The sequence below is a fragment of the Suricata suricatta genome, chromosome 4 (assembly GCF_006229205.1).
Source record: "Suricata suricatta isolate VVHF042 chromosome 4, meerkat_22Aug2017_6uvM2_HiC, whole genome shotgun sequence".
In the NCBI taxonomy this organism is placed as follows: Eukaryota; Metazoa; Chordata; class Mammalia; order Carnivora; family Herpestidae; genus Suricata; species Suricata suricatta.
This window is the reverse complement of record NC_043703.1, coordinates 13,046,240-13,070,006: the sequence shown is the minus strand read 5'-3', so window position 1 is coordinate 13,070,006 and position 23,767 is coordinate 13,046,240. Positions and strand designations below refer to the sequence as shown.

The 23,767-nt window shown below is 42.5% G+C and overlaps 1 protein-coding gene across 7 annotated transcripts in view; it reads left to right on the top strand.

Moving 5' to 3' along the window:
• Positions 1-19,614: 19,614 nt before the first annotated feature.
• MBNL2 (muscleblind like splicing regulator 2) overlaps positions 19,615-23,767 on the top strand; it is a 152,505-nt gene continuing 148,352 nt past the window's right edge. For all 7 annotated transcript variants that reach the window (XM_029936519.1, XM_029936516.1, XM_029936522.1 and 4 more), the window contains exon 1: positions 19,615-19,814. The gene's annotated coding sequence lies outside the window, so the exon portion shown is untranslated. The remainder of the gene's footprint in view (positions 19,815-23,767) is intronic.

Here is a 23,767-nt window from a genome sequence, read left to right as displayed (position 1 = left end):
TTTGACCTCAGACTCTCCTGTCTCTGAGATTATTTCCTCTCTCTTGCTCATTAAGCTGATAGACTAGAAAGAGAGAGAAAAAAAAGTTATTTCAAAGTCACTTTTCCTTGAAGCCCTTGAGTGGTGAGCTTTTAATGATCTATCACTTTCTTCTTGGTAAAACAGGGCTCGGGGTCATAGTCATCTGCCCATAAGAAGAAAAGTGGGACTTCAAAGAGCATCTTATCTTTAGAAACACATAAGCCCTCCTGTCTGATTCTCATCTGAGTTTGCAATTAATTCTTTCTTTCTCCATATTACATAACAAAGCCACAGACTTACAGTGGTGTAATTCACATGCGTGACTATGTTTTGGGTTCTGTGAAAAATAATAGTTTCTTTTCACATATTATTTTAAAAACTACTGTCTTGCTAGATATATAGGTAGGGAAATAGATCGAAGGATGGATAATGATGGATGGGTGGATGGGTAGGATAGATAAATATACTGTCAGTCAGAGAGGAAGGGACTGTTTGAAATTATTTACCTAGTATTCCCTTTTAACAACAATGATTCTAGTTTTTCAGGTTAAGAAAGATTTGTTTACTAAAAAATCTTTTTTATGAAATAAGATCCTTTTGGATTCTATCTATTGAAACGATAACCTTCAGAAAGTTCTAGAATCTGAGAATTCTGAACTACAAATCACTGTGAAACCTCTCATTTTATATGTAGAAAACTGAAACCCCAAACAATGAGTAATAAACTTACACTTAGGAGCCAAACTTGAACCTAGATTTTCTAGGTTCTCTTGTTTTCTACTCTACCACTCAGAGGAATATATGGCCTCAGCAACTTACATGTAAAAAAATCTCATTTGATCAAATACCACTTATGCGTTAATGACTGAAAATGAATGACATTATTAGGGGGCTGGTGGATTGACTTCTGTATCTTTACTGAATTATATTACACCTATGAGATTATGGCCTTGTATTTAAACCACAGCTTGAGACAGGATATTCTATGTTTTTAATGAATTATTTTAATATTTTTAGATGTGAAAATTGTATTGCGATTATATTTTTTAACAGTTCTCTTTTAGAAATACATACTGAGTTGTTTATAGATGAAATGATCTGATGTCTTGGATTTGCTTCAGAATAAAATAGTTTTGGAGAAAAAACAGATGAAACAAGACTAGCCTTATTTGGTAATTATTGAAACTGGGTGATGCATACAGACGAGTTTACTGGCTTTTCCCTCTACTTCTGTTAACGTTTGAAATTTTCCATAACAGAAAGTTAGTTTTAGAAAAAAAATCCTTCTACGTGGAGCATTAAGGTGATAAGCATCATCTCTGGAGTCAGAATAAGGGAGATTTCCCTTCCAGATCTGCCTCTTTCTGGCCTCATCTTACTCCTTCTGTACAATGGGCACAAAGTACCTCCCTCATAGTGTTGTAAAATGAGATCATAGAAAAACCCTTAAAACAGCCCCTGGCACAATTGTAATCAATCAGACTTTACTCAATATATTACACTGTTATAGTCATTATTTGAAAAGATGCCTTATCTCTGTGGTTTTCTCTTCCTCCCTCCACAGCTACTGCGATAATAAAAAAAAAAAGGTTAAATAAATAAGAGATGTGACTACTATTATCCCAAGATGTGAGACAGAAAGAGGGCAGAGGGCTCACTAACTATTCAGATGATATGCAGTAAGGAAGACAAAGATTAGATCACAGTATGTAGAAAGTGTTGCTTCATTTCCAAATATTTGAGGACTCTCCTGGTATCTTTCTATTGTTTTCTTGTTTAATTTTGTTCTGGCCAGATAACATACTGTGTATGTGAATTTTTTCTCCAACTGATTTTATACATTGTGGTAAAAGATATGTAATATAAAATTTACCATTTTAATCATTTTTAAGTGTACAATTCAATGGCTTTACACACATTCACGATGCTGTGTAACTATCACCACTATCTTTCTAGAACTTTTTAATTATTTCAGATAGAAACTCTGCACCTATTAAACAAAAACTTCCTTCCCCCCACCCCCTTGCAACTCGATCCTTACTTTCTAAGTCTCTATGAATTTGCCTATTCCTTGTATGGTTTGTATTCTTTACATTTGTTAAGATTTGCTTTATGGGGGCCCCTGGGTGGCTCAGTCGGTTGAGCGCATCCGACTTCAGTTCAGGTCATGATCTCACGGTTCATGGGCTCGAGCCCTGCGTTGGGCTCAGTGCTGACAGCTAGCTCAGAGCCTGGAGCCTACTTCAGATTCTGTATCTCCCTTTCTCTCTGACCCTCCCCTCCTCACACTGTCTCTCTCTGTCTCTCAAAAATAAATTAAAAAAAAAATATTTGCTTTATGGTCCAGACTGTGGTCTATTTCAGTAAATGTGCCATATGCATTTGAAAAAATTATGTATTCTGCTGATGGTAGACTACTCTAGAAATGTAAATATGATCAAGTTGATTGATAGTATTGTTCTTTTATTCTCTATTGGTTTTTTATTAAATTGCTCTATTGATTTTGGAGAGAGAGAGAAAAAAGACATCCTCTTGATTGTAAAGATGAACCTGTAGCAGAATCACAGCAACCTGATATCCTGTACTCAGCGAGCGGTGGACATCGCGGGTGGCTTTGGCCTGGGGCTGGGCCATGTGTGGTCTGTCACGGCCAGCAGGCTTTGTTCATTGCCAAAGGAATGACCCGATGTGGACTCCCTTCGGCTACCTCTCTCCTTCTCTTCTGTGCGTTGCTTCCTTCCTCCTTCTTGTCCTTTCTTTATGGAGAAACGCCACGGCAGAGTGATGGGTAGACCAGGATTTGTCTGCAAAGGCTGTGCCGGAGGTAGGACAGCTACAGGAAAGGACGCCTTTGACCAAAATTAAGGAACAGCACTTTATTCATAATAGAGACCACACTTAGTAAAGGGCTTGCTTTCAGAGGACTTGGGGGAGGGGCGGGGTCATCCCTTTAAACACTGTTAAGTATGTGGATTTGGAAACAAAAACCTGGTGTTGCTAATTCACGTATGCATTAACAAACACAAACCAGATTAATAAGTCTATGACTAGAGATCCAAGTCTTTCCAGTATCACGGGAGTCTGCTCACCGTCTGGAGAACCGTCTGCCCTAAGTCTCACCCCCACACCGTGAGTGGTCTAGCCTCGACACCAACCACCTTCAGGTCGCCCCAGTGAGCTCCAGGCAGCATGCCCCTGCTTCCAGGTCTTTGTGCCTGCTTTGCCTCCACCTCAAAACCCGGCTCTCGGGTAGCTCCCTGGCCCGTTCCTTGGTGTTTGGTGCAATGCAGCCTTCCTGGTGTATTGGAAAGTGTGTGTTGGCCTCTGGACAGCCTGTTAATACTGTAAATCCCCTCCTGAACCTGCATGTGCTACCCTTTCCCTCACTTTACTATGCTACACAGCAGTCATCAGCTGTAACACACTATGTCATCTGCTCAGTTAACTAGGAATCTCCCCACCCCATGCAGGCGATATTTATATATTGTCTTGAAGAGACACACCCCCAGTGCCTAGAATGCTACCTGGCACAGAGTATTAAGCAAATATCCATTTCATGGAATGAATGATAATGAATGAATGAACGAGGGAAGTTAGTACGGAAATACAGATAAAACTTTTCAGGGCTCCTGGGTGGCTCAGTTGGCTAAGCATCCGACTTCGGCTCAGGTCATGACGTCATGGTACGCGTGCTCCAGCCCCACGTTGGGTGAGTTCGAGCCTCACTTTGGGCTCCACACTGACAGTGTGGAGGAGCCTGCATGGAGTTCTCTCTCTCTCTCCCTCTCTCTCTCTCCTTCTCTATCTGCCCCTGTGGGATTCTCTCTCTGCCTTTCTCTCTGCCCCTCACTCACTCAGGCCCCCTCTCTCAAAAATAAATAAAAATAAAATAAATTCTTTAAGTGTAAAACTTGTCATGACAAGCTGTTGTGCATTCATTTTTAACTGACAAAGGCCAGTTCCCTCCACTGCCTACCTAGGCTCTGTCTTCCGAGTTCCCACTATCTGTCTGAGGGTCCGATTTGCCCTGGACATTCACAGCAGTGATGGGCGTCTGTCTCCTTGTTGGCAGTGGGGCACCTGACCTTCTCCCACGGCCTACCACGTGAGAGCATCTCCATGCAGTAAACACCACTCTTACACGGGACACACTTGGGGTGGAGGCTGCACTATGTGACAGGGTCCCAGAGCTGTAACCGAATTTTAAGGTCTGTGCACTGATTTAGCACCTTGATGAGTCATTAAATGTCTTAGGAAAAGCCTTATCTGAAATAAGGCAACATCAACTTTAAATATTTTACAAAATACACTCAAAAGAAGACAGTCTTGTTAATTTAAGTACATAGAATCAATGCCACCCGTACAAAGTATTACTAATATGAGGAACTCCCAGCTTTGTTTCCTTGAGCACATACAGTTCGTTTACCATGGAAACATCTACTTGCATAGACTCTATTTTATTTAATTTTTGACTGTTTAAATTTACGGCTCAAAGAAGAAATATCCTATACTTTCTCAAGCATGTTGAAAAAAAAAAAACCTTAACCTCCATAGCAGTTGAATGATGTATCCGCTGAGTTAGGAAAACTTTTCTTCTGGAAGTTGTAAGGGAGCGCAGCATAACCTTGCTCCTCCAGTTTCCCTGAACCTTCTAGATGTTGCGTCCGCAAGTCAACGCAATAAGCAACTCAGTGGTTCCAGCAGAGTTATGTTCTGCGTATAAAGTACGAGACAGCAGTGTCCCCTTGGGTCCGTCCCTTCACGGATCTTCTTCCTTACCAGCAAGGCCTGCAGTTTATAACTAAGTATCCTACTAAAAGAGTCTCAATATGACATTTCTGTTGGATTACAATGTATATCAGTTTTCTTCTTGTAAAAAAGGAAACTCTCACTCAGAATAAGATTTGTCAGGAGGCGACAGCTGTTTTTTTGTTGGACATGGATTTAAGTAAACATTAAAGACGGTGGAGCTTTTACTAAGATGATTTAATAAAGCTCATTAATGTGGTTGATTTACATTGCTGACCTAAATAGAAGACGAAATTCATCTCTGCTGCAGTAATGTGTCATCAAAATATATCGACACATTGAACGCACTGCCAATGTTAAATTTTAATTCTAAGTTTAATCACACTTGCTGAGACAAAAGACAAGGGGAAAGCAGAGATGTTAAAAATAGTAGAAAATTGTTTATGTTTACTTTCCTTTGTGTTTAACCCATGTAAAAGGCGCCATCTACCTCATCAGGACACAGCATTAACAGCATTTCACTGGAAATGGGGTGAAAAAAACCAACAACACCCACCCAACCCTGAGCTATTTTTGAGATTATAGACCCAAGCTATTAGATCCATCAATGTGAGAGCCTTCGGGCATCAGTAAACTCCCCAGTGTCCCCAGCTATGTTCTCAGTAATGAATCAGCATTTGACCCAGCAGAACTCACCCCTGTGTCTGAGTTGTGACTCGTTCAGTTCTGAGTCTTGGAGCCCAAGGCTCTGAGGGTATTTTCTGTCTTCTGTTTCCACGCTCAGCTCTTTTGCTCTTCATTCACCACATAGGGACTGAGGACACCCTGCAGCCCATTGGGTGAGCATGTGATCTTTCACATGCGAAGACCTCTGTGCCCTCTCCCTCCTTGGGAGACGCAGGGCAGGGGGAGGTGACACCTCACGTTTGGTTCCAGTTGTCCCTATAGTCTAGAACTGGACCTTAGTCTAGAACTAAGCCTGTAAAACGTGGGAGCGGAGCTACGAATAGTAATAACAAAAACAATTGGCAATGACCACAGGGCTTTTCTGAATATTGACGGGAATTATTCAAAGTATTCTGTGAGCACCAACTCCTTTCCTTCTTTTCTTCGAGCCTGTGAGGAAGGTGGTCTCTGTTCCAGAGACAGGGAATCCTCGGCAGAGGGGCCACAGTCACGTGCTCCTCATCGAGAGAGGTGGGCCCTGAGTGGGGGTTACAGCCTGCATTCGCCCGCGGTGCCTTGCCCAGAACGGCAATGTTCCTAATAATGAGATATTATGCAAAACATAATGAAGTGGGCAAGCACGGGGCACTCGGGGCTAGTAACACGGGTTCCTGTTACAGCTGTGCATCAAACTAGGAGAGTGAACTAGAGGAGGTTATGTAACTTCCCTAAGCCTCAGTTTCCCCTTACGTACGACGAATTTACTAGAACGGGCCAGGGAAACTCAGGGAACTTTTCCGGAGTTCTCTCTGTCACCTGTCTGGCTCCTTTCCCTCTACTCCCCTGTCACCCTAGCCTTTGTATCCCTCCCTCTTTTTACTGCATGCAAATTGTTGCAAAACTCAACTCATGGTACAAGGAAAACATGCAAAGTGCTCAGGAAAACATGGAGATGGTGCACAGCACACTATCGTGGATGCCAAAAACCAGCTAATCCATGAGGGTGAGATCAGGGAAGAGTCCTCAGTCATGTAAAGGAGCATTATATAGAGAACTTGTTTTACTGTATATTTGCTTTTCTCAAAGTGCATTATTGATATTAAAAAGGAGTTACCAAAAGTAAATAAATAAGCTTCAGGATAAACAAAATTAAACAGATTTATTCCTTGCGGGACTTCTCAGAGCCTTTAATATGCTAATGAACTTTATGAATCTCCAAATAGATGATATAGTATGCAATGTTTCCCAAACAAATTTGTGAGAGAATTCTTTTTTATTTTCCTAGATCATCTTGTAAGACTAGCATTTAGCAGGAAAGTATTTGGGAATATGTTGGGTTACAGAAGCACCAACTAATAAATGTGGGACTCGGTGCATGGAATTCTTTCTGTGACTTAGGGAGCAGGGCAGTGAGACTAGCACCACACCTCCGATTCCATTGTAGAGCTGGAACTCGAGCCTCTGAGGAAGCTGCCGCTTGGCCCAGATTATGCAACAGAACTAGATTGTTCTTAGAGCTCTAGAAGTAAAAGCTGATTCATGGATTTATCTTATCAATCTCCTGGAAAACAGAAACTCTAGTTACGAGTCCTTAGGCTGCTAGGGACAGAGCAGTGAAATCTCACTTGTAGATAGATGTATATAGGTCAGGGGCTTGAGAAAGAGTTGAGGGAAAATGACAAGATTTATAAAAGCCTAGAAAAGAGTCAGAGGAGAAACACAAAGGTATCTACAAGTGGTACGTCTGTGACCGGCCCTATTATTATCTACCAGTCACACTTAGTCTGAAGATGTTAACTGGGCAGACATGTACGCTTGAGTAAGTTGTGTACTGCACAAATCCAGGGGCACATATTTCAAGAACGGTGACTCCAGAATACAGATGGTAACCTGGATAGTGGACTGGAGATTTGCCAAACATAACCTTCATGATCATACACAGCGGCCCTGGACGTCAGCCTCACTGACTAAGCAAACTAACTGAAAATGTGCTTTTACAAGGTGTCATCTTGGTCTGTCGGTGTACATTGTCCGTTTAGCAGAGTTCTTAAAGGTAGGAGCAAAAAAATCAAACAGGCCACCTACACAAGCTAAAAACACAAGACATGAATTAAAAATATTATGAAGATATGATCTGGGTAACTTAACTATGAATTTTTAAATTAAACCTCTGAATTTCCTTTAGAACATTTCAGGAAGTTCTATATATTTCCATATTTCCAAGATAATCTCTTCCCTTCTTATTTTCTTCTACATGAATGCGAAAACCCACCAAAATTTCGCTTGCCAACTCCTTGCTAAAACATGTCCACGTAGTACAAATCCTTGCTCAAATTTTAGTATTAAACCAAGTCTTGGGTATTTGTGCCACTCAGGGACTTAACTTTTACACAGAATGTGGGTCCATCTGCCAGTTATGAATAAGTGGTAGGTTCTTCAGAAACCCAGGATAAATAAAGTCTTGAACCTTCTGTGTCTCAAGGTCTCTGCTTATAAAATGAAGATACGGACAGTGACCTCCCAGACTGAATGTGAGTATGAAGTGATAAATTATCATAAAGTGCTTTCCAAAAGAAAATGTGCAATGAACGCTTAGTAATAATCTTTCCAATATTGAAGACATAAAGACAAATTAGGCAGCCCTTTTGTCTCCTCTGAGGACAATGGCGGAATCTGTATTTAGGTGTCAGTTAGTGTAATTGGGGCAGTGAGTACTTACAAGTTGATGCAGCATGAAAAAAAATGTGTTCTCATTGCTCATTTGGTAAAATACTCATTTTTTGCAAAGTTTGGGGATCTTTTGTTTTGCTATTTTCAATATTAAAAAGTCCTTTAAGAGGGAGATATTGATTTCTAACCCAAAAGGCAGTTCCCCTCATTATGCTTAAATGTGAAATCTTGAGAATAGAGAATTTTTTTAAGTGCGGTCCAAATTATTAGCTCAGCGATGTTATATAACTCAAAGTATATATAAAGCAAAGTTATAAATGCTTAATTATGTTAAAAATAACTTTAAGATTAAAATAGATTAAAAATATCATCTGTGTGCTTCTTAGTCAGGGATCCAGCAAATTGAGAACTTTCAAAATTACTTTCGGAGCCCGACGGTTAGCATGTGAGAACTCCTGAGGGAAGCCTCTGTCTTGGGGGCAGGCCTGAGGCTTCCAGAACACAGAGCCTGATTTTGCCAAAGTGTCATCTGTATGTGGACAGGGTTCTGTTCACTGACAGTGAATCGTTCCTGTCAATATAGACAAATGTTTGTTACTATAAGTAAACCTAACGTAAATGGGTCCACACAACTGTGAGTTTTCAAATGTCATTTATTTTGAGACCAGAGCCATGGGGGAGGGGCAGGGGCAAGGGAGGGAGCGATGCGGGAGGGCACCTCTGAAACCGGGGGCTAGGGGGTGAGGGGGGCTGGTCTGACACCCAGTGAGAATCCTCACTGAAATTTTGAGGAACCACAAACTTCGAGAGGGTTAGAATCTTTTCTGTGTCTCACAAAAGCCAACCATTGTGTTTCTATCTGCCCACCTTCAAAGAAGGGACTAGAATCTAGATGAATAGTAAGATTTCTTCCAGCCCCGGGATCCGTGATCATAATCTCACCGCAATCCCTTCAGGACAGGACTGCTTTGCCAAATAAAATAATTACATTTGTAAGTGACCAGGCTTGTTGGGGAAGCTGGCCATCCAACAGGTTGGGAACACAGAGGGGAAGCTGTGGCCATCAGCTTGGAGACACAAGGGTACAAGCAAAAACTGCTGTGAGTTGAAAAAGAACAATTCTCATTTTGTTTTGCTCCAGCAAAGAGACCTGCTAACAGAGTTCAACATTACAATGACTCAGTGAATATTTAAATACGATTATTTCTTCCTTTTTCATTAAGCCTTTTAAATGCAGAGATCTATAAAGCTCCAAGGTTTTTAAGGTTTGAGATGCTAGAGAAAGAACACAGTGACAGGAGACCAAATGATGTAAGGTGATGACATCAGCATCAGAATGCTGTTGCTAAGGTGAAGCTGTTTTTCTCTCTAATCCAGATGGAAGGTTCAATAATTGCCCATTTCTGGTAAAGAATATATCCATGACATGATCCCTTTTCTGTAGCAGATAAAACAAAGCCAGATGCTTTCTCTTTGCACAAATTATTTTTAAAATAAAGATTAAAATTTATTATAAAACACCACACATGTCCTTGGAAGAAAATTCAGAACATTTTATGGAAGTTTGGAATTTTCATTTATCAAGAATATATACGGAGATCTGAATGGGTATCAGAATGATATTGTGGGGTAAGTCAAACTGAAAAGGGGTCGCTGTATTTTGAATTTAGAAAGGGAAGCTAGGGAACTGTCTAGAAGGGAAAAGAAAGATCTGGTCCCTTATGATCGCTGATAGAGGGAAGGTAGTGAGCAGAGTCCCAGGTATTAAGAAAGAAAGACAGAGTTCACTCTTTTATGGCTGATGGCTGATCCAGACTAAATGGTCCGGACTGTGCCGTTAATATGGAGAGAGCAGGGCATAGCCAAGAAGTGCTAGTAAGAAACAGGGGTAGAACTTAAGTGACAAACTGACCATCAGAACAGTTGGACACAGAAGCCCCTCCCACACGAATGTTCCAGAGTTCTCCCTGGACCCTGGAATTTGCATCTTCTGCTGGGAACATGTTTCTCCCAAGGGCTCATGACACGCTTCCTCACTTCAGCAAAATCTTCTCGAGGTGGCCCGTCCTGTCCATGCAATCTGTCACCCCCAACTCTCCCTCAGATTGTCTGCTCCCCCTTATGGTGTCCTACTGTTCCGACTTTTCTTCTTTTCTTTTCCCCTTAACACTTCCTAATTACTGTATTACCTGTTCCATGACATTTGGAGTCAGCCTGGTACAGTGGTGAAGAAATGGATGATGTAGCCAACCCGCCTGGGGCAAATGGGCTCCTTCACTGGCTAGCTCTGTGGCCCCAGAAAGGTGAATGAGACGCTCGGGTAACTTCTGCCATCTGTAAGATTGAGATAATGCAGCATGTATTTCATAGTGTTGTACTCAACCCATAGTACTTGCTAAGTAAATGTGCAATAAATAAATTGTCTCTACCCACCCCCAACCCCCAAGACTGTAGGAATTCCCAAAGAGTGCCTGTCATGAATGGCATTTGATGGAGGAAAGGGGGTCACATGTTTTCTATAAATGGGTGTTTCTTTTAGAATGTAGAGTGTAGATGAGATTAGGATTTAAAAGGGCAGTTATGCCCCCAGGTCACTTTACGGCCACCACCACGGGCCCTCTGCTGGCCAGGAATACCTGGGCAAATGGTCTCGGAGATTTGACCTAGGAGGAAGGCTGTGAAGGTCTGGTCCAGCCATGATATTCTGGAATCACAGGAACTTCTGGGTAAATGTGGTTCTAAGAAATGAATAGAGGGTAGCACTGAGTCACGGCAGATGCCTCATGAGTTGCTGACAAAGTTCAGGACCTTTATAAAGTAGGAAGATAGAATATCAGAAAAAAGATGTTGAGTTAAATGAGGTAAGCATATATGGGCATGGCCCAAAGAAGGGGGGAAAAAAAAGAAAAGAAAAAAAAGATTAGTCTGGACCAGTGTTTCCCAAAATGCATCCCCAGAATATCATACTAGTTAGATGTTTTTAAAATAAAAGGGTCTGTGATAAAATAAATTCTCAAATGTAGCTAACTATATACCCTTTTTTTGGAGACTCACAAAGTACATTCCCAGAATAAAAGTTCTGAGAAGTCCTTTGGTGAAAGTACATGTTTATCGGCTATTCCAACATTTCCCGAAGCTGCTTCACTGCGGATTCATTCCTGTGGAGATATTTTGAGACGTGTGTCCATAGTTCTTGCGTTGGGGAGTCACCGTGTAATTCTTCACACTCCTCAGGGTCAGGTCTGCATCTTGCTCGTCTTTTAGATCGCCTGTGTTTTGATTGGGACCAATATATGGCAAGTTTTCAATAAATCCTAATGAGCTGAGTGAAGAAATGGATCCAGGTAGGGCAGAAGTCCTGGGAGAAAGAAAAAGAGGTGACTGAGCGTTGGAAAGAGTTCCATCAAGGAACATTATATGGTAGAAAATCAAAACCATTTCCATTTATTTTTCTTAATGCAAGCTTTAATCAACGTTCCACTCAGACACACACCTTACTTTATCTCCTGAAGCTAGTCCATCGCTTCATTCAGGGATGACGGTGTCCTCTCTAGTCAGTGAGCTCACATACCCCCGCTGCCTGAGAGGCTCATCATGACCTCTCCGGCATCGCCTCTTTCCTCAATCCCACCCGCTTGTCCACCTTCTGGAAAAGAGGTCATTCCCATTCCACCGAAGAGCCCTCCTAGGGACCTGGGCTGGTCATGGAACAGCAGTGGGACATGACATCCCAGCTCTGCTGGCACCAAAGTTGTTTTCCGTCAGGGGTTGGGACTCTTTCCTGGCTTCACTTATGTGATTCTAATGACCTTGGGAAGCACCTTAGGAATTGTTACTTCAGCTTTGATGCTCGGCCTCAAACACAGTTTCTTACTCATCTTGTACCATATTTCCATCCCCTCACACTTTATTCATTTATTTAAACAGCACCCATTATCAGTCCCATGTGTCAGGTTCTGTACTAGGCACTTGGAACATACTGATAAACAAAACAAAAAAGAGCCCTGCCAGTGAGGGGCTTATATTCCAGTGGAAGGACTGGAGGACACACAGTAGACATGAAGTCAGTGTTTGATGGAGGACATCCACAACGTGCGTGAGGACTAACGGGAGCCAGTGTTACGGAAAAAAAGGAAAAGTAGAGCAAGTAACTCTTCTCCCATCCAGGTGCTCCTGGACCCTGGACCAGCATGCCTTCTCATTCACAAATTGAGCAGGAGGCAATGGGTGGAAAAATCTGCCAAGTCATCCACAGGAGGCAGAGCACGCCAGCTGCCTAGAGCATTTCAGGTTTGGGGGATTCTCTTCTGGTCAGAAACATCACTTTTATACAAGGAGGTGGAGACAGCGCCTAAGAATACTCATCCTTTAATATAGGTAAAAGGTCAAATTATAGTGAACAGCTCAGTACATATGAATGAATCAAGTCGTTCCCTAGGAGAATGGTGGGAAGGAGCAGCAGAAGGTATGTATGAAGGCGCGTTGTTCCTTCCTCTTTGCACTTATTCCCAGAATTCACCATTTTGAAAGGCAATGGTTATGAGCAAGGTCCTTTCCCCATGAAGAGCTGACAGAATCAGCTTCCTCTTTGTTTCACGTTCTTTGCCCCAGAAGCATCTGAAATTCTGGAGGACTATTAACCTCACCCACATTTCAGGAGCATGTTTTCAAATGACCTCAGTTTCAAGGCTGGGCATGTCCAGTAACCTCTGCCCTGACCTTCCTTCTGCAACTTCAAATGTTCTTGGGCCTCAGGACCGGAGGCCTGATGCAAGTATCACACCAGGAAAAGAAAAAAAAAAAAGACAATGGGACCGTTGACATTAGCTGACTTTGGCCAACGTATTGGAATCCTTGCCTTAGCTCATGGTTCCCAAACTGTGCTATGAAAAATGTACTGGGAAAAGGCAGTGAACTCACAGGGGTTCTGTAGGACATGTTACATTTCCAGGAAAAAAACGGCAATACTCAACGTTTGTCAGACAATGTGTAAAATTCTAATTCAAGGTAATGCCACTTCAATATGAGAATCATACTACGTTCCTTTCAATGATACCATCTATCTTTGCAAAGTTGGATTTTTAGCAGTGGCTAAGTCAAAAAGCAAGTGCCACACAAAAGTCAGTGTGGACTGGGAAATGGTAATAGTGGTTTCAGTCTGATTTCAAGCTTTGAGAATTGTAGGCAATGCCCAATAGGTACTCACAATCCATTAATAACTAATTAGGGTTATTTAAGAATGTAATTAAAATACTGGGTTTCTTTTCTTTCAAACTTTTTGTATTAACTTTTCGAACAGCTACAAAATTGTTAAGACATAAATACTTACTAAGTTGTTAGGACCTAATTTTGTAAGAAATAGAACAATTAGGTATTTTTTTTTGGCCTAGTAGCATAGTGAAAAAAGATACAGAACATCAAAAGTGCTACAAACCAAGAAAGTTTAGAAATCTCTACTCTGGTGATTATGTTTTAATGCTTAAAAAAATTTTTTTTAATGTTTATTCCTTTTTGAGAGACAGAGAGAGACAGAGTGCAAGTGGGGGAGGGGCAGAGGGAGAGGGAGACACAGAATCCCAAGCAAGCTCCAGGCTCTGAGCTGCCAGAAAAATGGGGCCCGAACCCACAGTCTGGGAGATCATGACCTGAGCTGAAGTCGGATGTTCAACCAACTGAGCCACCCAGGCGCCCCTCTAGGGATTATTTTTTGACATCATCACTCTTCAGTGAAATCTCACCAGAATTCTAGAACCTAAGAATGATGATGATAAAAACAGTAGTAGTAATAGTAATAGCTAGCATATATTAAGAATTTATTATGGGTCATATTTTATGCAAAAGTTTTCTCACATCATTTCATTTACATGCTTTATGCAAATTATTTTATATTTTCCTTAACTTAGAATTGATAGCCTCGATTTTTCCTAGAGTCTTCTGCTCCTGGACTGATGGAGATAATTTAGGAATTAGTTGATCTTTCTTGTGAAAAATTCAATGGAAAACACTATAACTTTTTTTCTGACAATTATAAGACCAATGTTTCTATTCCCTGCTGCATTTTCAACAATTCGCACATTAAAAAAACCAAATCAATGAAACAAAAAACTACCGATCTTTTCTAAAGTATGCAAAATTTATCCAGTAAAAATCCATCAACCAAAATTAATTCAGCACTGCTCCATATGAGACACCGTGGAGGATACAAAAAGCCTTTAATGCATGGTCTCTGTCCTCAAGGGACTTGTCGTAAGGTTTATACATAAAACAACTAGAGGAAAGTAAAAAACAGTATATACTAAAGGACTAAGTAGACATGTATAGGCTAAAAACAGTATACTGAGAGATTGTATGGAAAGAGAAATGAGCCGGAGACCGAACTGTCACAGACCAGACCCATCTGCACGGTGCTTTCCTGTGTCACTTCGTGCAATAAACAAGCTTCTCCTCCCTTCTAGCCATCTCTTCTGGAAAGTCAACATGTCCATCTGTTCTAGGACACCTATCCTTTTCCACTCGAAGGAAGATTTTGTTTCTGTGGAAATCACCTCCATTTTGGACATCATCAGAGATTATTTTCCTCTTGCCTATGAGCTTGCTGACTTTGGTACATCCCACAAAGGGAGTGGTCTGATAACTGCACTGTGCCTTTTGGCTTTTATATGATTTCTCCTTTTTCTTTTCTAGCCTAACTTTCGTTATATGTATATATAGACTATGTCCATTGTTCCTAGGCCTTCACTATCAATTTTTTGTTCGATCTCTCCATTTTTCTTTGCTATTTCATTACTAGTGTTATTTTTAAGTTTATCCATTTGACCATTCAACAACAATTTAGTAAGTGTCTGTGATTATATTGCTGCATGTTGTAGGTCCTGGAGATAAACTGATGAATAAGATAGATGTGGTATCTTCCTACAGAGACTAGTGAGATACATAAACAAGCAAACCACATTTACAATTGGTTGTGATGGTTGCTATCATTAATACAACGTCAAGGGGCCAAGGAAGCCCTGGTGGTCAGGAAAGACTTCCTGGAAGAGATGGTGTATATTTTGAGTACTCATGGATGAAAGATGACAGATGGGTATGAAAGGATTCAGAGGTGTTTCATGCAGAAGAAATCTGGGCTGTAAGGTAGAAAGGTCATAACATATTTTAGGGATAAAACTAGTTTAGTAATTAGTGCTGGGCATTAAGTAGGAGGGAAGTGAATTCAAGAGGAGCGGTGAGAGAGTATATTCAAGAATTAGGCAAGGGATTCATACCAAAGACAACAGGGAGCTCCTCAGTGACTTATGTAGATAAGGGCATGATAAGTGAGGGCCAGGATTGGAGGCAGAGAAGTGAAGAGCAGACAGAAGAGGATGAGGACTTGAATTAGGGACACAGCAGTGAAGACGAGGAGATATGGATAGACTCAAGCAATAAGAATTTATAGAATGTGGGAGTATTTGGATGCTGATTTTGAGACAGAGGTGGGCATCAAAGATGGAGGCTCCTTTCGTTGAAGTGGGAAACATAAGAGAACTGTACTTCGATAGAATTAAAAATGATTTTAGTTAGGGACAAGTGATTTTAGTTAGGCGAAAATGAGTTATCTCTGGTCCATTTCAGTGACGAATTGGGCCTAGAGGTCAAGAGAGAGGGACCGGGTTATAGATCTTTAATTTATCAACTTGAAGAGATAATTGACAACTTCTGTTGGGCAAATGTCTTTTGTTTTGAGTTGTCTGTCCACCTTCCTTACTTTGACATAGTTCACATATTCTTGATGCCTGTTCCATTTGGTTTCTCAACCATTCTCCTTTCTATTTAGTATATCATGATGTCAAAAAACACTAATTTTCTTTGCAGATTTTCAAAGCTTCCAATATTGAGCTACAGACAGAAGGAGGAAGAGAGGAAAAGTGAGGGGAGAGGAGGAAGAACAGGGGGAACAGGAGAAAGAGAAAAAGAATGAAAAGCCCAGCTTGGGTGTGCAGTATATTGTATTGATGAATTCACTAATTCAAAACACATACATATTGCAGAGCACCTCCTGTCGTGTGCCAGGCACATACTAGATTAGATGCTAGAGAAACAATAGTGACTCCTGATGCTGACAAACTGGTTAAGTAGATCTTAGGTAATTAACCAAATAAATGTATCTCCACACCCTATAAAAAGGGCTATAAAGTAAACAACATCCATAAAATCTTGCTACTCAAAGACTAGTCCGTGGACCAGAAGCGTCAACATCACCCGGGACCTTGTTAGCCAAGCAGAATCTCAGAATCCACCCAAGAACTACTGAGAGAGAATTTTAACAAGATCCTCGGGGATTTGCCTGCACATGAAGTTCGAGAAGCACTGCTCTAGAGCTCACAGGCTGTGAGAGAGAGCAACAGGTGGGACCTAAACTCCTCTTGAGGGTCAGGGAGGCGCTCCCTGGAGAAAGACCTTCTGATCGGGCCAGGGAGGGGGGTGAGGGCTGGATGCCATGGGACCTTGTAGGCCATGCTAAGAACTGGTGTCTTCTTCCCACACCCAAGCTGCCGTAGCAAAAGACCACGCAGACCGAGTGGCTTGAACAGCAGAAATATGCTTTCTTGGGGTTCTGGAGGCCAGAGGTCTGAAATCAGCATGCAGCATATCAGGTTCTGGTGACAGTTTGCTTTCAAGCTTGCAGATGACTGCCTTCTGGCCATGTTGTCACTTGGGTGAGAGAGAGAGAGAGAGACAGAGAGAGAGACAGAGAGAGAGAAAGGATCTCTCTCCCTAATGCCTCATAAGGGCACTAATTCCATCATGAGAGCTCCACCCTCATGACCTAATTGTCTCCCAAAGACCTCATCTCCAAATACCATCACACTGGGGGCTTAGGAATTCAGGGAAGACACAGTTCAGTCCATAGCAAATATTTTGAGCAGAGAAAAGAATGTAGAATAATCAGAATTCTACTTTTGAATTCTTATATTTACTGATATGTAGGAAAGCAACTGAAGGGGTCCAGAAAATATGCAGGAGTCCAGCTAAGAGCCTGTTTTAATAGTCATGGTGAAAGACACTGAAATCTTGGACACAACTGCACTGGTAGAGATGGAGTAAAGTGAAACATTTCTAAATATTTCGTGCTGAACCGACAGGCTTTGATAATGGCTTTCAGATGGCGGCTGGGGAGAGAGGATCAAAAGCATCCAGGTTTTTGGCTTGTGCAAGTGGATGGATATGATATCAATTCTTGGGATAGGAATCATGAAAGCAGCAAGTTTACTCATGACATCTCACTAGATATGACCAAAATGTAGAAATAGCAATGAGTGGCCTTTATTTAGTGAACATTTATCATTGCTGTATTGATGTTTGAAGTACAGTATCTTGATGTACTATACAAACCTTGCCTTCTGAGGTGGGGGGTCAGCTCATCATTAGGGGTTTAATGGTCTGGTAAAATGAACAGTGCGGAACGCTTTCAAAGGAGAAGATCGTCAGAGAAGACACTGTGAACAGAGAAGTCATAACAAACAAACAAACGAGGATGCAAGCCGAGGTGTAAAGGTTGGATAAGAGTTTGTTAAGTGAAGCCCTTGAGAGTCAGGTCTGGGGATGGACTGTGGGAACCAGGTCTTGGAGAAAGGAGCATGACTCTATCAGGAAGTTCACTTAGGAAAACAGTGTAGAAAAAGTTGAGTTAGGAAGACGGAGGCCAGATTATGAAGAGCGTCGAAAGTCTGTAATTTGGATTCTAAGAAAGTAGGCATTGAATATGAAAGGAACATGACTTTACAGGATAGGAAAACCTGTCTAGTGACAGGGAATCTTGAACACGGGGAGGCTTGAGTCCCAGAAGCCAGCCAAGTAATGCTTTTGTATTTTCCAGGTTTCAGATCAGAGCTCTTCACTAGCCAGGAGGAAAAATCAATAAGACCTCAGTTCACTGAGTGAGAGTAGGAGAATGAGTCAAAGATGACTCAGATTTCAGGAACGAAATGAAGGGAATGGTAGTTTCACAGTCAGCATCAGGGAGATGGGAAAGAAGAGACTGGTCAATTTAGTGTTGTCCATTGGCATGCAGTATAATTTTGAGTATATCAATAGTTAAAAATAATTTTCTACCTGTTTGACCATAGAGATTATTTAAATTTTCAGAAAAAGATTGTGGTAGACCGAAACCTAAAAGTTATACATGATGGATTTACACTGGGATGAAAACTGTTGTAATTATAATTGTAAGTATAAAACCCGAGGGGAATAAAGTGTGATATTCTATTGAAGAACCAGCTCCGAAATCATAGGACACGTTATGTTTTTAAACTGCAGTTAACAAAATCACCCCAACTGGTACTTCATTACAGACGCACCAAACAGTCGCTTATAAACAGTAGTTGGTTTAACCTTGCAGTTGAATGGGGCTTTGTTCCTCCTTGGGTCTGGTCTTGGAATCGTGACACTTCATTTTTTAAATTCAAAATGTTGTGTGTAAGTGGAAGGAAAATGTATGCTTCTTTTTGTATTTTCTAAATGCCGTATGGGTTTCTTCAGAGCATGCAGAGTACTGTTGACTGGGGGTGGGGGGGGGGACCCATACTAACCCGTCCGTTTCCCTTTTCCTGCTTTATCTCAGGGAACTTCAGCCCCTCTGGACAACGTTTGGGGAGTGGCGCCCAATGGTGTTGCTTGGATCATGTGCCATTGTGTTCACCTGTGAACGTCTTCCTGTGATCACGGCTTTGTTGATGACAATATAGACCAAGGTTCAGTATTTATCAAATGATACCTGATGTACCTTAGGATTAGGTTAAAGCACACCTAATCATCTCGCGGGACCTGCCAGCAGGACAAGAGGGTAATGTGTAGGTATCAATTTTATTGTTCGGAATTCCCTAATTGAAGACCCCAGTGGCTGGAAAACTTAGATGAAAGCTGTAGGAGCCACAGTAATTAACCACTGCAGTAACAGATGTTCTACAGGAAAACTGTGTGCAAGAGGGTTAAGCATGTTTTGATTTTGAATATGCACTTGGGCTCACACATTCTGCCTCACTAATAGAAATCAGCTGTGAATGCCCTCCCTGTAAGGTATTAATTTCCATGGCAGATCCTGAATTGTTTTTCCTTTAAAAAAAAAATGCTTTGTCAAATGGGAGAAGGACTTCAGGTTCCTGCCCGACCTGGGTTTTCCTGTTTGAATCTGCGGAGTTGGTATCGTCGGAAGTATTTACAGCGCAGCCCCAGGCTCTGGGCTGGCTGTCTTCGAGGGTGTTTTCTCCAGCTACCCCTCTCTCGGCTCTGCCAATTATGTGCCACTTTGTCTTGGTGCTCTGATTGCTTTCTTCTGAGAGGGAAATTCCTCTTTCATCAGTATGGATGCACTGTTTTCACACACCGCAAGTGCTGTGCTGCTCTGTCACTCATCCTATAAGAACCAGTTTCAGGCGAGTAGGGCTGACGAGCTGCGCGCGGATTGGCTGCCCGCGGCGGGGCGGGGCTTGCGGGGAGGAAGGGCTGCAGCTTTACAGCAACAGAGTTTAGACTGTCTTTGCTTCATCATCTGAAGGCAAAATTTTCCAGATACGGCAGACGGCTCTCCGAGTACAATACACAGGGAATGAGGACTATTTACATGGAAATTTCTGCCTCGTGATGCCGCGGAGAAGCCTCGGCCGCTCGATTCTGCCAGATGTTCCCGGGGTTACTGTAAAAGGGAAAAAGAGGCAGAGCTAAACAAGGTAAGAGAATCACCCCCACCCCCTTTTTTTTGAATGTTTAAAGAGTTTGCTGCAGTATATGCTGCATTCCATGTGTGTTGCTTAGGGAAGCCAGGGAAACCGGATTCCACTAATTCAAATGTAATACTTGCCGGGGACCCTGGAGTTTTACGTAACATTTTGATTTGAGGGGAAGGGAAAAAAAAAAAAGAAAAAGAAAAGAAAGAAACGGCAAAAGCTTGAATCTATGCCGCCTGACTGGGGTGAGGCACAAAACGAGTTTTTATTTCAAAGAATAGATCCATTTTATTCCTCAACAAAAACCGTTCGAATTCCTGGGAGCGTTCTTATTTTCCTGTTCTAGAACATTTTCATTATGCCCCAGTTCGCTCCCGAATAAATAAAGTTTACATCGATCCTGTTATTTGGAAACAGACTTGTGATTAAGAAGACAAGGAAAACTTCATAGTAAATAACCATCGGTTGAATGCTTCGCCAAAAATACGTCTATTTGTTAGAAATTAGGGACCCACCTAGCTCTATAATGCCACGGCTTTGAGTTTCAAAAGCACATTTTTTTTTTTTTTTAACCAGCTAGCAAGAGGTAGCTTTCTGACAAGTTTTCGATACTGTAGTTCAATGTTTACATTTCTTTTTCTGGCACGTCTGAACCTTTGTCTCCAGCTTAAAAGTGGAACCATTATATTCAAAAGTAAAGCTGGGTTAATAATGCTTACTGCAATTATCTGATCTTTATGCATTTTTAATGAGAACACACAGCCAGCAGAATAATTTAATGAGGGCAAGCTAGCTTTTAAAGCCGAGTCTTCACTATGCCGAACCATATCAACTTTCTTGCCGAGAAGCAGCAGGGAGAAATGATGGAGATTTATTTTTAACACACTTGGCCCAAGAGAAGGAAATGATATATTTGTGAAAGAATTCTTTCTGCCCTTTTCCGTTTTAAATTTCTGCCAGGCATGAGGAAACTGTGCTTTTTTGTTAGGCCTCGGAAGCATGTGTTTACAATAAATGTGTAACATTTTTAGAATAGTTAGCAAGCACTGAAGCGAAGAAAAAAATCTGACTTGCCTAACCACGACCGCCGTGAATGTTCTTCGAGAAACATTACCGTCCTTCTAAAAGACAAAGGTTAAGTGGGAAGACGATTTGTGAATTTGAGAATATGTGCATTTGGGAGCTAATAAAGTTAAAAAAAAAAAAAGAAGGGCATGTTTATAATCTTTAAATACGATGAAGTTTCTTCAGCTAGCCGGCCTGTTTTGTGAGGAGCAGTTCAATATTCATTTAAATAAGGGCCATGCCACGTAGATTCTTCTAGACCCACTGTTTTTTACTTTCAAGGAGAAGTGCAGGACACTAGCCCAGAACTTCTGACGTCATCCCCCAACTATTTCTGCTGTGTGTTCTTTTATCCAGGCTTGTGGAGGGGAATATTGCTTTACATCCTGGCCAGGAACATTCTGACTCTCACTTGGCAGGTCTTGAGTTATGTCTTCATATTTTAGCCTGTCCTTCCTAAACCCTCACCCAATCTCCAGCGTAAATAGGGCATCTGCCACCAGCCCCACGTCGGGCGGGTCCCAGTAGGTCTTCTGCAGGGTTCTGGCTGTGCTGGCGAAAAGCTGTGGGGAGCGGAGCACGGGCTTTGCTTCTGGCCCAACTTCGCCTGGCACAGCCCAGTACTGCCACCTGGGTGGACAGTGCCTGTGGCCTCATTCCGGTTCCCCCGGAGCCACTATGTAGGACCAAGGTTATGCCCCCAAGTTCGTGGCTGGCCATGATGGTGGGAACAGCTGCTTTTCTATAAAGAACACCATGCCCTGGTGTAGATAGGCTGAAGGAGGGGAAGTCCAGTACTGCAGGCTGTTAATCCGTGTCACAGGTGGTAACCTCGGTCGTAGCCATCAGGGGAAGGTAGTGTTTAATATGCAGCCTTTGAAGAGAATTTCCATCCGAACAGACTGGAGTACTCGGGAGTTCCCGGTTCTAGTTTGCATTCCCTTTCCAGCTGCTTGTGTAGCCGTAAGCAGGCACCCACCTCCGTTTCTCTCTCTCTTAATAGAACTGAGTAATACTTGCTACACTTTCTCTCCTAATTCTAGCATTTTGAGAGGCCTTGACCTTGTACCTCCCCCCAAAAAAAGTCATTTGTCTCTTGCTACAATGAGCTATTTAAAGTACAAAGGGATACAACCTCTGTATTAATGAAACAATTGGCAAATGCCTTCGTGTTTCCAGAACCCTTCCCTCTACTGTGTGCTCATGTCAGTTTCCTAGGGCTATTTATCCTTAAACCAACAAACAAAATTTCCGAAGAAATCAGAACATTGCTGTTTGCATTTTCTCCATTTATCCCGTATAATATACTAGGGGCTGTGCCAGCCAGACTAGTTCAGATATAGGCCTTGTAGTGCCCAAAGCATTTAGTGCTATTTTTTTTTGCTTTGACTTCGCATTAAATTTGCGAGAGTAGAAGGAATGAGAGAAAATAAGAGGAAAGGAGGAAAATATGCTTCCAAAATATACTGGTTATGTAGCTTTACTGGTTACCAGCCTGCCTCCTCTCTGCTAGTTGTTTTAATTTGCTGTTGCTATGGCGAAAACAAATCAATATCACATGGCCACCAGCCAGTCCCGCGGCTCGGAGAGCGCCATCGAAATTCAAGATCAGACACTCAAGATTCCGAGCAAGAATTGGGAGAAGAGCATTTGGATTTGAGTTTAGGAGAATTCCTGATAGCAGACTGACGGGGCTCCGTCTCTCATGCACTTCCTCCCCCTTTCCTCCTGCACTTTCTTACCGATAATGAGAGGAGATGGGGAAACAAGGCATATTGATTTGTTTACATTTTTCAAAATGACAAAACATCGTCAGCGTAGAAGCAGGTTGCAAGGGGTAAAGGATGCTGATTAATGAAAGGTGGTAAAACTGCGGGGCATGTTGGTTGTTGAAAACATAGTGTGGAGGCCTTTAATATCTAGGTACAGCTGCACCTGGCAGCCGGCAGGGTCCGAAACAGTCACTGTGTCACTGTGTCGTGTCAGGCAGAGAAATCTAGAGAGCAAGGGAAGTGGAGGTGAGGGGCATTAGAGCAAGGTGGGGAGTGTAAACCATCAGCGCCAGCCAGTAGCAAAGTCAAGGCAGAGCTGTAGGGCCGGAGTCAGGCCAGGTGAGCATGGAACCCCAGGGGGCAGAGAGGAACAGGGTCAAGGACTCAGCTCCTTTCACAAAGTCGGCCCAAGGCCTAGCAAGGAAAGAGAGGAAGGTGGCTGCACAGAGAGGCCGCGGGGTCATGTGCCCAGGCATCCCTTCTGGAATGGCCAACTGAATCGGACGGGCGGAGCTGCGCATGGCCGTGTGGAGCCAGGGACTTGCTATTTCACGCTCTGGTTTCTCTCGGGAGAACGAGACAGGGAGACTTAGCAGGCCTTTGAAATTTGTTACAGTACTGTGTTTCTCTCCTGTTTTTTACTCAGCTCCGTTGTTTCTTACGTTTTGTTTTTTAATGTGCGCCAACCGTGGGCTGCAGCTGGGACAACATTCGTAGTAAGGAGTCCGGGGCGGCGTCAAGGCTGGGTCTGCGTCGGTCTGCGTCGGGTCTGCGTCGGTCTGCGTCGGGTCTGCGTCGGTCTGCGTCGAACAGCTCAGCTGCGTTTGGCTGGGGCTGGTCCCGCCTCTGTTGCTGGGCGTGAAAACAGGTGTGAAAGGTAGAGCCCCAGGGTTTCTTCCGTGAGCCCGAGCCAGAGGCCAGTGGACAGACTTTCAGCCGGCCCGCCCCCCTGGACGCGGGAGAAACGCTTGGTAATAAAAGCGGCCCCACCGACTTACCTTAGTGCGCTGACAAAGGCGGCATTGTCTAGGAGATTCTGGGTCAGTATATTCCATCAATCAGTCAACAAGTGTTTATTAAACACCTCTTGGGTTCTCTGGCTTTTGCTCTTCGGTAAGA